Source organism: Heterocephalus glaber, unplaced genomic scaffold (genome assembly GCF_053883595.1).
Source record: "Heterocephalus glaber isolate CG9 unplaced genomic scaffold, H.glaber_assembly_v1.0 deba00000809, whole genome shotgun sequence".
Taxonomy (NCBI): domain Eukaryota; kingdom Metazoa; phylum Chordata; class Mammalia; order Rodentia; family Bathyergidae; genus Heterocephalus; species Heterocephalus glaber.
Genome location: NW_028258163.1, coordinates 10,123,364 through 10,138,413, shown reverse-complemented (window position 1 = coordinate 10,138,413; position 15,050 = coordinate 10,123,364). Strand labels below are relative to the sequence as shown.

Here is a 15,050-nt window from a genome sequence, read left to right as displayed (position 1 = left end):
AGACATTTATTGCAATAAGTGTTCCAAGCACTATTTTCTAAAGGGTATTAGGTTTGATAGCATAAGGCTGTGGGTTACATGGCAAAGGAGAAAGGGACTCATGAGGGAAGTGACAAAAAAAGGACAGCTGTAGGGAACAAGTGTATGAGTCTTTTCGGAATGTTACTTAGGCCTGACCAGAATGATCCTTTTTGCTTTTTAGGAAGAATAAGTTCCCAATTTTAGGATGTGCATACCTACGTGTGGTACTGTTTTGAGATAGAAATGATATGTGAAAATGCTTTGTAGTGTAAATGGCTAAATATGGTATGGTGTGGTGCTATTTCAACCAAATTAATTCAGTTTTATGGCCAAATATGTTTTCTCTTCTACAGCTTCAGCCTCTTGACCATATAGCTGGTATATAGCTGATATAAATGGGGGTAAGAGGACATAACTGTACACTAGGAACAAATTATATAGGCCAATGACTTGTAAAAATAGTTGTCAAAATTTCAAACTGAAATAAATTCATTTTAGGAAAAGGTTGAAAATTTTTTTCATTATATTCAGTGTTATTTTCTCTTACGGTTTTAAAAACACACTTGATAACTCTTATCGATATGACTTTAAAAGCAAATTAATGACTATATTGGCCTTTACCAGCAGAGGGGAGTAGAGGACCATAGAACACCTATCAGTTTAGAGTATTTTCTGTGCATGAACAAGGATGCAAAGTCCCTGAATCTATGCTTTTTAAAATTATTATTACTAGCCAGTGGATCCATGTAAGCAAATCAAATTTAATTAACAGCTCTGTCTGTATTAGAGGGCAAACAAACACCTCTGAGGTCAAACATACTGACTTTTGATCAGAAACTGTAGATGAGAAGAATAAACTACCTCAGTACCTTTTTATGGTCAGGTTTCACCACTTTGAAGTTTTAATATCCATATTTCTTGAAACTATAGTGAAATCAGATTTATGATACTGAAATAGTTTAATTTTTTACATTTTGCATATGTATTTTAATCTTTTTTTTCCATTAAATTTATCGGCACATTTTAGGGATAAAATACAGTGACATTCATCATTGGGATCTTGTACCTTTACATGCTGTATCTTGCTTCTTATTTTTTTCCCCTTCCCCTGCCCTCCCTTCCCTATTTGCAAAGACTTTGTTTCCATTTTTCCCTTTTCTCATATTTTTTCTTTTCCCTTCTTTCCTTTTCCCCTACCCCTTCCAATTCCCCTGCTCCTTTAGACCTTTTCTTCCTATTACACAATATCAATTATGCATTTTTAAAATTAAAATATCAAGATCTAGAAGACATTACCACAGATTTTACAGAATTTAAAAGGCTATAGAAAGCATATTACAAAAGTCTTTTTTGAAATAAATTTGACAGCTTCTAGGAATACCTTGGAAGACAAATTAATGAAACTGACTCTGGAGGAAATATAAAATTTGAATAGCACCTATTAAAGAAAGTATATTCCTAGCTTGAAAACCTACCTATATGACAACAGCAGGCTCATACACATTTTAACTGATAAATTATATCAAACATTTAAAGCAGAAGAAAGAAGGAATAATCCTCCCCTCATTTTAGGAAATCAACATTGTGCTAATCCTAAAACTGGATAAAGATAATAGAAGCGGGGGCCGGGGATTTAGCTCAGTGGTTTCATCGCCTGCTGTGCAAGTGCAAGGACCCGAATTCGATCCCCGGTACCAAACAAAAAAAAAAAGATAATAGAAGCGAAAAGTATGAACATAAATACAACTTTGTTTAACAAAACAACTATTAGAAGTCAGATCTGGCAATATGTAGTAAGTGATTTTATTATAGGGATGGCAGTGTTGGTTCAACATTGGAAGATCCACCCCTAAAAGTCATTATTTTAACAGAGGAAAGGAAAAAGCCATATGATCCTGTCACTAGTTGGAGAAAGAGTATTGGACTAAATTCTACAGCTGTTCATGGTAAAAGCTATCAGGAGCCTAAAAGTAGAACAGAAACTTCTCAACAGATTAAAGACATGTACTCCATACTTCCAGCGAGAACGCATTATATAATTGGAGAAGATACAATGCTTTCTCCTTAAGGTGGGGAACAAGGGCAGATATGCTTACTCTTTATCTGTCCATTAAACTTTGAAACCTAGTCCCCACCAAAATAGTCTGGCAATAAAATGACACAACTAGGATAGGATTGGCATGGCAGAAGCAAACTCTTTATATGTAGATGAAATGATCATCTACAGAGAAAATACTAAGAAATCTCTAGGAGCCCCTAGAACTTGTATTTGAATTTAGCAGGAATAGAAAACACAAGGTATATATAAAAATTCAGGTCTGTGTATACTTGATATAAATGAAGAATTGGATATTGAAATTTCAAAGTTTTGTAGGAGTACAAAGGACCTAGAAAAGTTAAAAACAAAAAAAAAGAACAGTGTTGGAAGACATTTAGTACCTAATTTTAAGACTTCCTCTAAAGCTACAGTAATCAAGGTAGTGTTGGTGTGAGGAAAGACATATAGATCATTGGAATAAAACAGAGAATCTAGAAATAGAACCACACATATATGGTCCACTGAATTTTGAAAGATTATCTAACATTAACATTTTATAGAACATAAACTCAATTCAAGAGCAGAATAGTGTTTTCAGCAAATGCCACTAGAACACCTGGTATCCGTATATAAAAAATTAACGTCAACCCTTTATTTACATACATAAAAATAACTTGAAAGAATCTATGAACCTAAATATGAAAGACTAAAACTATAAAACTTTAAGAAGAAATTATAAGGGAAAATGTTTATGAATTTAGGGTAGCAAGAATTTCCTAGGATACAAAAGACATGATATATAAAAGAAAAAAATTGATAAATGAGATTCCATCAAAATTTAGAACTTTACATGACATCATTAAGAAAATGAACAGTAGTCCTTAAATAGACCATATTTATAATGCATATAACCTATGACCAGAATATATAAAGAGCTCTTACAGCTCATTAATAGACAACCCAATTAAAAAGTAGACACAAGAAGTTGATAAATAGCCAGTACAGCACAAGGAAAGGTGTGTAACACTAGAATCAGAAAAATACTAATCAGTACAATAACTAGATTGAATTATACACTCATTAGGGGGATGAACTTAAAAGTTTTAGAAGAATAAATGTCAGCGTAGGTGTGAACCAGTTAGAACTTTCTAATACTGCTAATGTGAATGTAAAATGATAAAACCATTTTGGAAAACAATGTAGAAATTTCTTGGATTACTGTTAAGAACCAACAGTTTTGTCATTAAGTTTTTACTTAAGAGTAATGAAAACACATGTTCAAAATAGATTTGTACATACAAGGTAACTATCGCTTATCTGAAATTCTTGGGACCAGAGCATTTCAGATTTTCATTTGAAATCCACTTGATCTGCAAAGAGGATAGTTACTCCTGCTTTTTTTTTCAGGTTCCTGTCACATGGAGTATTGTTTTCCACCCTTTAACTTTCAGTCTATGAATTTCTCTTTGAATTAAATGTGTTTCTTGTATGCAGCATATTGTTGGATCTTGCTTCTTGACCCATTCTGCCAGTCTATTTCTTTTGATTGGTGAATTGAGACCATTCCCATTAATGGTTATAACTCATACATATTGACTTGTCATTGTCATGACTTTTTCTGTTTGTTGGATTCTCCTTCTTTGTGTTTAATTTCTTATCGCACCTGATGGATTCATTCTGCTGGGCTTCCTGGGGTTGTGATCCTTATTGTCTTTTCCTAGGATATTGTCTAAAACTTTTTGGAGTACTGGTTTGGTATTCATGAAGTTCCTAAGGTGCTCTTTGTCATGAAAGTATCATATTTCTCCATCAATTTTGAAAGATAATTTTGCAGGGTACATCAATCTGGGTTGGAGGCTGTTTTCCTTTAGGGCTTGAAATATATCACTCCAAGCTCTTCTTGCCTTGATGGTTTGCATTGAGAAGTCTGCTGTGATTGTGATGGGCTTTCCTTTGTATGTGATTTATTTCTTTTCTCTAACTGCTTGTAGAATTTTGTTCTTCTGTTGGGTTTCTGAAATGTTAACTATTATATGCCTATGTGTAGATTTTTTTTGATCCAGGCTATTTGGAGTCCTACATGCCTCACTTATCTGTATGTCGATTTCTTTTCCCCTGCTTGGGAAGTGTTCTGCCATCACTTCTGTGAACAGTTATTTTTGTCACCTGCACTCTCTCCTGTTTCTTCATTGACTCTGATCAGTCTTATGTTATTCTTCTTTGCATTGCCTAGCAGCTGCTGGATTGATTTCTCATGGTCCCTTACAATTTTAAAGACATTTTTATTTTCCTGGTCACTAATTGCAATCTTATCTTCTATATCTGAAATTCTGTCTTCACATTGGTTCATTCTGCTGCATAGACTTTCAGTGGAGTTTTTAATCTCCTGGAAATCTGCTTGTATCTGTTTTATGGATTCCATTTGTTTCCTATGTTGGGATTCCATCATGTTCCTCAGCTCCTCTATTTTTTTAAATCTGTGTCCTCTCTAGATTTATTAATCATGTCTTGCAGTATGGGCACAATCTCTGCTCTTATGTGAGAAATTATTTCTGATTTCATTTTTTCCAGATCCTCTTTTGTTGCCAGTTGAGGGAGTCCAGGTGGTTGAATGTTACAGAGTTCCATCTCCTTTCCCTTTGGGGTTGTTATAGGTGATTTGGAAGTCTGGTTTTGAAACTTGTTTACATGTCTTCTCATTTGAATGGGAGGTTGGAGGGACGTGCTGCTGGTTTCCACATGGCTCACCTCCTCTGTGCTGGGTGGGGTAGTATGGTGGCCCAGAAGCCTCCTCCTGTGCACTGGGAGCGGCTCACCTCCTGTATGCTGGCGGGGATCTGTATTTTAATCTTATTAAGGTTGAAATTCTAGCAACATACTTTTTAAAGCCTGCTCTATCTTATTGTGAGCTTTTTGTTTGTTTGTTTGTTTGAGACAGAGTCTGCCTATATAGCCCAGTCTGGCCTTGAACTCACGACCCACCTGAGTACTGGGATTGTGGGGTATGCATCACCATACCCAGCTCACTCTGTGTAATTGTGGCTGAAAATTTGACTTTTACAAACTATAACAGACATACACAGTCTTTATTTTTAGATGAAGAAGAGATGTTCAGTAGGTACCAGATGTGCACATGCGCACGTGCGCACACACACACGCACGCACACACACACACACACACACACGACAATCCAGTTACTAATGTGCTAGCTAATATTCTAAAATCTCTTTAGGTCTTGAGAGAAGGTTACTTTGAATGCATGAACCCTTATCTAGAGGGAACAGAGAGCAGCAGTGACTGTCAACCCCTGAAATAATGTATGCTAGACTGCAGTCACAAAGATGCAGAAAAGGCCATTGGCTTGGGAGAAACAATCCAGTTGAAGAGACAAAAGAGAATATATTGTGTAATGAGATATTTTGTGGAAAAGATGAAGACTCATCACAGACAGACCAGAACTCCAATATCTAACCAAGTTATTCCAATTTCTCTCTTACATTCTCTGAATTCATAATTCTCATGAAGTGATACCCAGAGTTTTGTGCTCTTATTAGAAAATTCTATTCTGATATGTCAGAGAAGGAAAATATCAGTTCAGATTTTATTTCAATGAAATGTCCCCTGTTCAATACTATCTTCATTGATTTTTCATGCAGGATTTATGAGTAAAATCATCTTTGCTTTAATGACTACACCACATACATTCATACCAGCCTTGGCAGCTTTGAAGTTCTTTAATTTATATTGATATTTTTCAGTCCCAGAAGATCAAGTGGTGATAGAAAGACTTGATATCTTATCCTTTGACAGAACATGTTGTAAAGGATAAAATAGCCTTGATTTGCTACTGGTCTCAGTGAGTGCCTTCGGTCAACACACCAGAAAATCCAGGACTTCTGGGACTGTTGGGAGCAGTTTGATGGAGAAAACAGAATGTCAACTGGGCTTTGAAGAAGAAGTAAGAATTAAGTAATTAAAGGGGGGTTAAAAAAAGCAGTCCAGGTGGAAGAAAGTGCTTAGCAAGTAAAAAGCAAGTATAATATTAGAAAGTACTTGATGAGTTAAGATTAATATGAGGGCTTAAGTAGTAAGGGTCACAGTCTTCCAGAGCTTCAGAGCTTCTAATAGGATGCCCTACTAGAAGCATAGAACAAAGAGAGTAAATTATGCTGTATCTAACTCATATACCTGGGAGTAACTCTAGGAGATCTCCCCCCCCGACACCCTTTCTCTCTCTTAATCTCTTAATAAGTGTAGGTATATTAAATGGGAATGGGAAATTGTATGTCTCAAGTTTGAGGGACAGAGGTATGTCAGATTTTCCTTTTTGTGAGGCATACCAAATTTATAGGAGGAGAGGGCATGATGCAAAGTATGGAGTAATATTTGCATTAAAGTTATTTCCTGTTTCAGGCCATTTTGGTACATGACGTTAGATGGTGACATGGTTGCTTAGTAGCCCTGCAACTCCAGGTCCCTATTTGGGTGGTAAATCTTAAGGAGCAATGTCTAAGAGACTTGTAGTGTTTTTGACTCATTCAAATGAGAGATGATTTTTAGAAAAGATTTGATTGGCATTCACATGAGAGGAGTAAAAATATAGGCAATAAGATATGTGTTTCTGATATTTTAATAGTAGAGAAAGCTATTGATCCATTTTCCATCTCTGCAGTTAAGAGACTTCCTGTAACATGCAGTGAAGAGTAATTCACTTACACAAGAGAGATGTGTGCCATGAACATCTGTTCTTATCTATTGCCTTGGAGGAAGAAGGAACCCTCTTTTTGTCCAGTGTTAATGTTTCTAATTGTAATTGCGAGCCCATCTGTTTTTTTCTTTCAGAATCTCGTTTCAATTTTCCCCATTTCCAGTTTTTCTTTCTTTATTGGTTCCTTCTCTCAGCTTATAAAAGTACTCATCTCAAATGGCTCCTATCAGGAAATCAACAAATAACAAATGCTGGTGGGATTGTGGGGAGAAAGGAACCCTTCTTCATTGTTGGTGGGAGTGCAGACTGGTGCAATCACTGTGGAAATCAGTGTGGAGATACCTCAAAGAACTAGGACTAGAGGTTCCATATGACCCAGCTATTCCCCTGCTGGGGATCTTCCCAAAAGAATTAAAAGAATCATACCACAGTGATATATATGCACCCATGTTCATAGTGGCACAGTTTGTAATAGCTAAAGCTTGAAAGCAACCCAAGTGCCCATCAACTGGAAACTGGATAAAGAAAATGTGTTTTTTTAAATAAAATGGAGTACTACTCAGCCATAAAGAATGAAAAACTAGAGTCATTTATAGATAAATGGATGCATTTCGAGGCCATACTCTTAAGTGAAATAAATAGGACACTCATGTGTAAATACCGAATAGTTTCACTAGTGTGAGAGTCTGATAGTGTAAACAGGAGTTAAAATGATTAAAATGAATAATTGATAATTTGAAATAGGAAAAAAGGTCCAAAGACAAAGGAGTGAAGGGAGGGGAAAGGGAAAGGAAAGGAGGGAAAGGAAAAACTGTGAGAAAAGAAAAAAAAATGGAAATGAAATCTATGTAAATAGGGAAGGGTGGAGGGGGTGAAGGGCACACAGGTAATGGGGAAAAAATAAGAACCAAGATACATCATGTACAGGTACAAACACCCAATGATACATGTAAATGAATTGTATACCTAAAATGTACCAACAAAATGTACCAATAAAATTAATTTAAAAAAAAGTACTCATCCCAGAAAAAAAGTAAAAAATAAAAACTTTTAAAAAAATTTCTCAAGCCAAACCTCCTACCCTCTGTTCTTTTACAAAAGAGTTGAAAGAATATTATGCAGTGATGGTTTCCACGTCCTCATCCTCCTCAGGCCGCTGCAGTCTGGGCCCCACAGTTGTCAGTGCACTGAAAATGCTCTTCCCCAAGTGACAATTACCTGGTTGTCAAGTTCAGGGCCCAGTTTTTGGTCTCATTTCCCTGGCCAGCTAGAGAACGCTTTCCTTTTGGCTCCCTACTAATCTTCCTATGTTGGTCACCTTGTAAATGTCAGATTTCCCCAAGGTCTGTCCTCAGTCTTCTCCACCCTGCAGAGTCTGCCTGAGTGGTGTCAGTCCCCCATGGCTCTATTTATTACTAGAGCAACTTATTCTCATTCTTGGCTCCAGGTCTATTCTTCCAACTCTTTCCATAAATATCTCTTTGTGTATTTTATAGGTACTTTATAATTTCACCTATCTTCTTGTCATCCTCTTCGTAGGATGTTCTTCTCATTTTCTAATTTCAGTTACTGTCATCACCATCCACTGGAATCACCATCCACCCTCTGGTCAAAATCTAGAGTCACACCATATTCCTCACCTTCCATGATGATCCATATCAAATGACTTTGTAGAGATCCTAAATGCAACTCGTCTTTTGAGTATGTTCCTAGATTAACATCCCTAACTTATTCAAACCTTATACAATGTAATGCTATATATGCATATATGTATATAGATTAATATTATTCTTCTTTGAAAATGATAGAAATTGTTTTACATTACTATAACAGATTGACCTTGAGAATTTTATGTTGAGTGAAATAAGCCAGTCACTAAAAGATAAATTGTATGATTCTACTTATATGATGTATCTAAAGTGTCAAATTAATAAAAGTAAAATAGAATGGTGGTTGCCAGGGTCTGGGGGATAGAGGGAAATAGGGAGAGCTTTGTTTTTGTGTGGTTCAGGCAATTGAATTCAGGACCTCACATATGCCAGGCAAACACCTTGCCACTGAGCTACTGGAGCTACATGACAGGTGTTATTTAATGGGTGTAAAGTTTCAGCTTTGTAAGCTGAAAATGTTCTAGAGATTGGGAACATAACAACGTGAATATACTTAGCACTACTGAGCTGTGCACTTAAGAAATGTTGAAGTTGAAAAATTTGTTATTTGTTTTTTATCATAATTAACAAAAAACAGTAAGAGCACAGCAGGCCATACATCTGACGTGGAATACATACTGAATAGAGATGGAGCACTGTGTGGAAAGACAACACACATGACTTACATTTTTCTAGGCTATACCAGGCTGGATGTTTTTATAGATCTATTTTGAATGCTTTCTTTGATTAAAAAGATATATAATATATAGATATATAATACCATATACAACAGTATCAATTAAATTGTCTCCTGGATTTATGATATATTTATATCTAGGTAAACCCATCATCATATGTGAAATCATTTAGTGCATCTCACCTACTGTTACGGCTTGTATCTAGATGTCCCCCTAAAGCCTCATGCTCTCATAGGTGGGGGTTTGGAGAGGTGGCTGGATCTAGGGTGTGTGATGCTGTGATTAAGGGTGTGTGACAACTAAATTGGTTTAGCGTAGTTCTGGGGGTGGATAATAGAAGTCTCTCCCTGGGTGTGGGTAGCACCAGTCAATGGTCTTGTAGCTTGCATGGGACAGAAAGAAGGCAGGCTTGGTGCTTGCTGCCTCCTGCCTACCCTGCCATGGTCTGTTCCCCCTCTGCCTTCCCCACTGCCATGCCTCCCTGCCTTGGAGCCAGCCTACTATGAGCTGAAACCTCTACAAACTGTGAGCCAAATAAACCTTTCCTCTTTCAACTTGTGGATGTCAAGTATGTTGTCCCTGCAATGGAAAAGTAATTAAGACACCTACTGAGCATCATAATTTAGCAGCAGAACACCCCATAGGTTCCAGTTGTTTACCCCTGTGATCACTGGCTGATTGTAATCTGTAACTTGTTGCTACTGCCCAGCATCTCGAGGGAGTATCAACTGCACATGGTTAGCCTGGAAAAAGAACAAAATTCAAAAGCTGAAATACAGTTCTGGCTAAATTAATATCATTTTTCACCATCATAAAGTCAAGAAATGAAAGTTGAACCATCCTATGTCAAGGATCACCTGTACAATATGGTGTGAATAACTAAAATATTCATTTCATTTTTTCAGAACAATACTTTACCTTTCACCATTTTCAGAATGGTTGTGCTTTGAAATTTCCACATAATAAAATTCAATATTAATAGACATCAGAGGTCTTCCTTGAGCATACAATTCAAAGAATACAGTGACCATACAATTATCTAGAAAACTTGTAGAGTTGTCCAAAGGGCATTCATGAAAGTGAACACATGGGCATGTGTAAACACACACAGGTGCTTACCCTAAGGCTCTTGAAGCAATCTTGACTCAGGTTTTTGAATAAATAATGTTGAAAAAATTGAGTAATTCCAGAAAAGGTTTATGTTGAGAAAATGTTTACAAAGAAGTGAGCAGAGCTGGAATTCAAAGTGTCTCTACCATTCTTCTTTGACTTAAAAAAAAAGTTGAAATAAAACCTACAAATAACAGCCACCAGTCATCCAAAAAAACCCCTCAATTTCAGTTTGAGTTGATTCTTTGGTCTTTAACAGTCCTTTAATGGCAGGAAACCTCTCAAATGGTCCCAGATGGGTTTCAGAAATTTTCTCTTTCTGAACTTACATGCTTTTATCTCTCCCATGGAAAACATAAACACCAGGGGTGAAATGGAATTCAGGATTCTTCAATGATTCCCTGTCCTAATAAGGCTTATTTTCTATCGTTGAACCTCTGGGGTTACTTCAATATAAAAGCCTCTTAACCACTGAAATGGAGCAATTGATTCACAGTGGTAAAGCTGACAAGGACAGGATCTATGCAAACTGCAAACTGCCACATGCCTAGGTTGGAATACAAAATCCCTGATATACTACTATATTCCTCTGTAGCTAGGGGACTTGGCACAATCCCCAGACCTGGGCGCTCATCCCTCCCAAATCTGCAGAAAGTGCATCTCTGTTAGTCTGAGTCCTGCCATTTCTGAGTTGCCTTGAAGCTATAGGGAAACATCATTAACTCAATCTGTGTTACTCAGAGATGCTGGAAATAAAAATAGCATCCAGGAGCCCACTTCCCTACATCCCTGTTATTTCATATAAAGATTTTATTTTTCCTTGAGCTGCTATTGCTTTCTGACCATCTTCCTCATTACTGCTGCTCTTTTTGAATTTCATTTTGCATCCAGTGCTGTCAGTAAGTTTATTGGGGAGAAGGGGAAGCATCCTTTTCCTTTCGTGTAGAGGCAGGAAATGGAGGTGAGCAGACCTGTTCAACCGTGGGATTGCCTTCTCTGGACTCACATATGTTTATGCAGATGGCAGCAAGTAAAAGTAAAGTCTTTGAAAAATGAATCTTAGTGGAAGAAATTGTAAAAGCTCAAAACCTTTGAAACCCCTTTACTAGGATTTGCAAGAAGAGGCCAGACATGGAGGCAACACTTAGATCTAGAGAGAGTATAGGGTTTCCAGACTGATCATGTATTTGTACGTCGCACAAATGCCTATCTATAACAATGTACTAAACCTCATCTTTTGTTTGTTTGTTTGCCTGCCTTTTGGTATAAGTTTGCTACAGAAACACTGACACTGGGCTCCTTTTCTTTAACACAGTGTCCTGGGAGCCTGGTGCTTGATTTTTTGTTCCTAGCTGAAAAAGATTTCTTGTAGATAAGCACATTACCCCAATTTACTAATAGAAGATGACCATATAAATTGTTACAGAAACCAGGATTCATTTCAGAGTCAAAGAAAATAAACAGACATTAACTTATCATAGCAAGGAAAGACAGGGACACCATACAGTTAACAGTGAACCTGAGTAGTGGTTGCCATCTGGATCCCAGAAACAGCCCAGTTGAAGAACTCAGGGAAGTAAACATGTACTCTTTCTCTCAAATACTCCAGAAACAAGGAGGAAACTGTAAGATCACCAGGGCATTCTATATCTGCTTCATGTGGCAGCCTCAAGAGAAGACTCTTGCTTTGTTCATCCAAGCACCTGGATTATTAACAATTGTCTGTTAGCGTTATTTTTCAATGAGGACTCCACTCAGTCCCCTCACGACATCTTTGCACTGCCTGCCTCACAGGACACCCCCTGGAGCTGGTCATTAGTCTGTTTAGAATCTAGTTTAGAAGCTAGTAGAGGAAATGGATCTGGAGTTTTGTCAAAGTCAGGGCAGGACAGGGGTCAGAAAAGGAACATAGGACAGCCTTCACCTTTCCAGTCTTGGAATACTGTAGAGAACTTGAAATACTGGGGGAAATGCAGACGTACACAGGAAGAGAATGGTAATGCAGTCAGCATGATGTCCATGCTTGCTGTGGTTCTTCGGCCCAGTTAAGGCTGCTGTGTGATGCTGGTATACTCACTTAACCTTTCTGAGCCTCTATTTTATTACCAGTCAACTGGTGGTTTGAGGCTAATAATACTTAAGTATTTTTCTTAGTCTTAAATTATTCATTTCATAATTTTAGGTAATAACTGTTTGACTCAAGAGCTCCATTTCTGTTAAAATTTCTGTTTAATTAAAAATGTAGTCAATCTATTTACATATGTCTTCTTGCATGTTTGAGGTCCTGAGCAAAAAAGCCAAAATATGTGCTTTTAAAATAGGTTTCCAGCAGTGTGGGCACTCCCACTATTTGGGAGGCTGAAGCAGGAGGATCATTTGATTCCAGAAGTTTGAAGCCGGCCTGAGCAACATAGACCTCTGTCACTAAAACAAATAAAAAATAAAATAAGTATTCACATAGAATGGCTTATAAAGAAGAGCTATGTATGGCAAATTGTATGGCAAATTGCTTGACACAAATATGCATTTCAATCATGCTAGTGTAAAGTAAAAGTTGGCTTCCTTATTACTTGCCAAATATTTAACCAAAAGTATGATGCAGCTGCTAAAACTTAATCCACAGCTTCAGACCATTTTGCTTGATTGGACATTTTCAAATTATAGGAAATAATAATCTCACTCTGTCCTGATCAGGCAACATCTGGGATGACTCCACATTTTATGCAGTGACACAGTTGAGGTCAGAGAGAAAGGAGCGGCCATGGAATGGAGCTGGGCATGGACACCTCTTCTGCTCTTGGAGACTAGAAGACTAGAAGACATGCAGCTAGCCCAGCCTTCTGATGAAGGAAAGGATACAGATAGACTTACTTTGGGCTGAGTTGAAAGATATGCTAGGGGAAATGGATAGGAGTAGAAGAGAGGTAGATTTTACCTCAAAATAATGAAGGCATTTCTAATATCTAAAGCCATTCGACAGCTGAAGTGAGTTAGTGAGATCTAGAAGCTTGATAAAATCTAAAAGAATTAAAATAGAGCCATAGATTGGATGAGTCTAGTTGGCTGGTTTAGGCCATTTCCAAGGTGGGAGGATGAAGTTGATTTATCATGCTCTCTCAGGCAACCAGAAAGAGTCTGGTGAAGAGGAGAGCCATGGATTTGATCACTTCTATAGCTGTCCTGCTCTTGCTGTTTGGCTGCCTGGTCATCTTTGGCCTCTTCTGGCTGCTGCGGTGGATTCGTATGAAGGCCCACCTGAGGAATGCTGTGGTGGTGGTCACAGGTGCCACCTCAGGGCTGGGGAGAGAATGTGCCAAAGCCTTCTATGCTGAAAATGCTAAGCTGGTGTTGTGTGGCCAGAATATGGAGACCCTCAAGGAACTCACCAGAGAGCTCACAGGTTCTCGTTCCTCACAGCAGACACCTAAGCCCTACACAGTGACCTTCAACCTCACAGACCCTGGGGCTGTCATAGCTTCAGGAGCTGAGATCCTGTAGTGCTTTGGCCATGTGGACATCCTCATCAATAATGCTGGCATCAGGTACTGTGGGGCCATCATGGACACCACAGTGGATGTGGACAAGAAGGTTATGGAGACAACCTACTTTGGTCCTGTTGCATTAACAAAAGCGCTCCTGCCATCTCCATGATCAAGAGGAGGCGAGGCCACCTTGTCACCATCAGCAGTGTCCAGGGCAAAATTAGCGTTCCTTTCCGATTAGCCTACACAGCCTCCGAGCATGCAACCCAGGCATTCTTTGACTGCCTGCATGCTGAAATGGAACAGGATGAAATCGAGGTGATTGTCATCAGCCCTGGCTACATCTGCACCAACCTCTCTGTAAATACTGTCATGGTGATGGGTCCAGATATGGAGCTATGGACAGGAACAGAGCCCAGGGCCGGACCCCTGCAGAGGTGGCTCAGGATGTTCTTGCTGCCATGGGGAAGAAGAAAGATGTGATCCTGGCTGACTGGGTGCCTTCCTTGGCCATTTATCTTTGCAACCTGGCTCCTGGGCTTCAGCATCATGGCCTCCAGGGCCAGGAAGGAGCAGAAATCCAAGAATTACTAATGTGGATCAGAGCTGGGGCGGAGAAGCACCTTCCTGGGCTTGATTGCTCTACAAGGGACAACTTGGATACTATGAAGAAACACTCCTGGCACAGCCCCTGTCCCTAGAGAGCAGGAATCAAACCAGGCAACAAGCTTCTTCCCAAGGCAAGGGATAAATGCATAAGGAATAAATATGGAGCAGGGTTTAAACTCTAAAACTATGAATTAAATGACTGGAACAGTAAGTCAGTCTTCAAGGACTAGAGGAACCATGTGTCCTTTGAATTCCAGCCCAACCAACTCCTAGAAATGGCCTTGGTCTTGGAATCACAAGATGCCGTGACATCACTTGACTTAGCTGTTCTCATATTTGACTTATCCAAGACCATCTCCCTGATTGTTCTGGCAGAGAGACAACCTCCAGTGCTTGAGGCTGAAGGGTGTAGCTTCAGGAACTCATCATTTATATCCATTTCCAGGGTTCTGTGATGGCTCGTTAAGCATAGAAGCCAGGCTAGTGTGTGGTGGCTTATTTGCCATATCCCAAGGGATGTCAACTCTAGCACCAATAGGAGTTCCTTATGTTTCTTGGGACTCTCAGTGTATCCATGTAGAATATTAGGCACCCCTTCAAGCAGAAGATGAAATTATTAAAGAGACAGCAGCCAAATGGAGAGATCCTTGATGGCCCCAGGTACCCTAGAACAAAAAGCCCTGGTCTCCTGGTGGAAGGAGTACCTTAATGGGAACTAGTTGGAACATCTGCCT

General features: G+C 38.6%; 1 pseudogene; it reads left to right on the top strand.

Moving 5' to 3' along the window:
- Positions 1-12,974: 12,974 nt before the first annotated feature.
- Positions 12,975-14,474, top strand: LOC101709341 (peroxisomal reductase activating PPAR-gamma pseudogene; annotated as a pseudogene).
- The last annotated feature ends 576 nt before the right edge of the window (positions 14,475-15,050 follow it).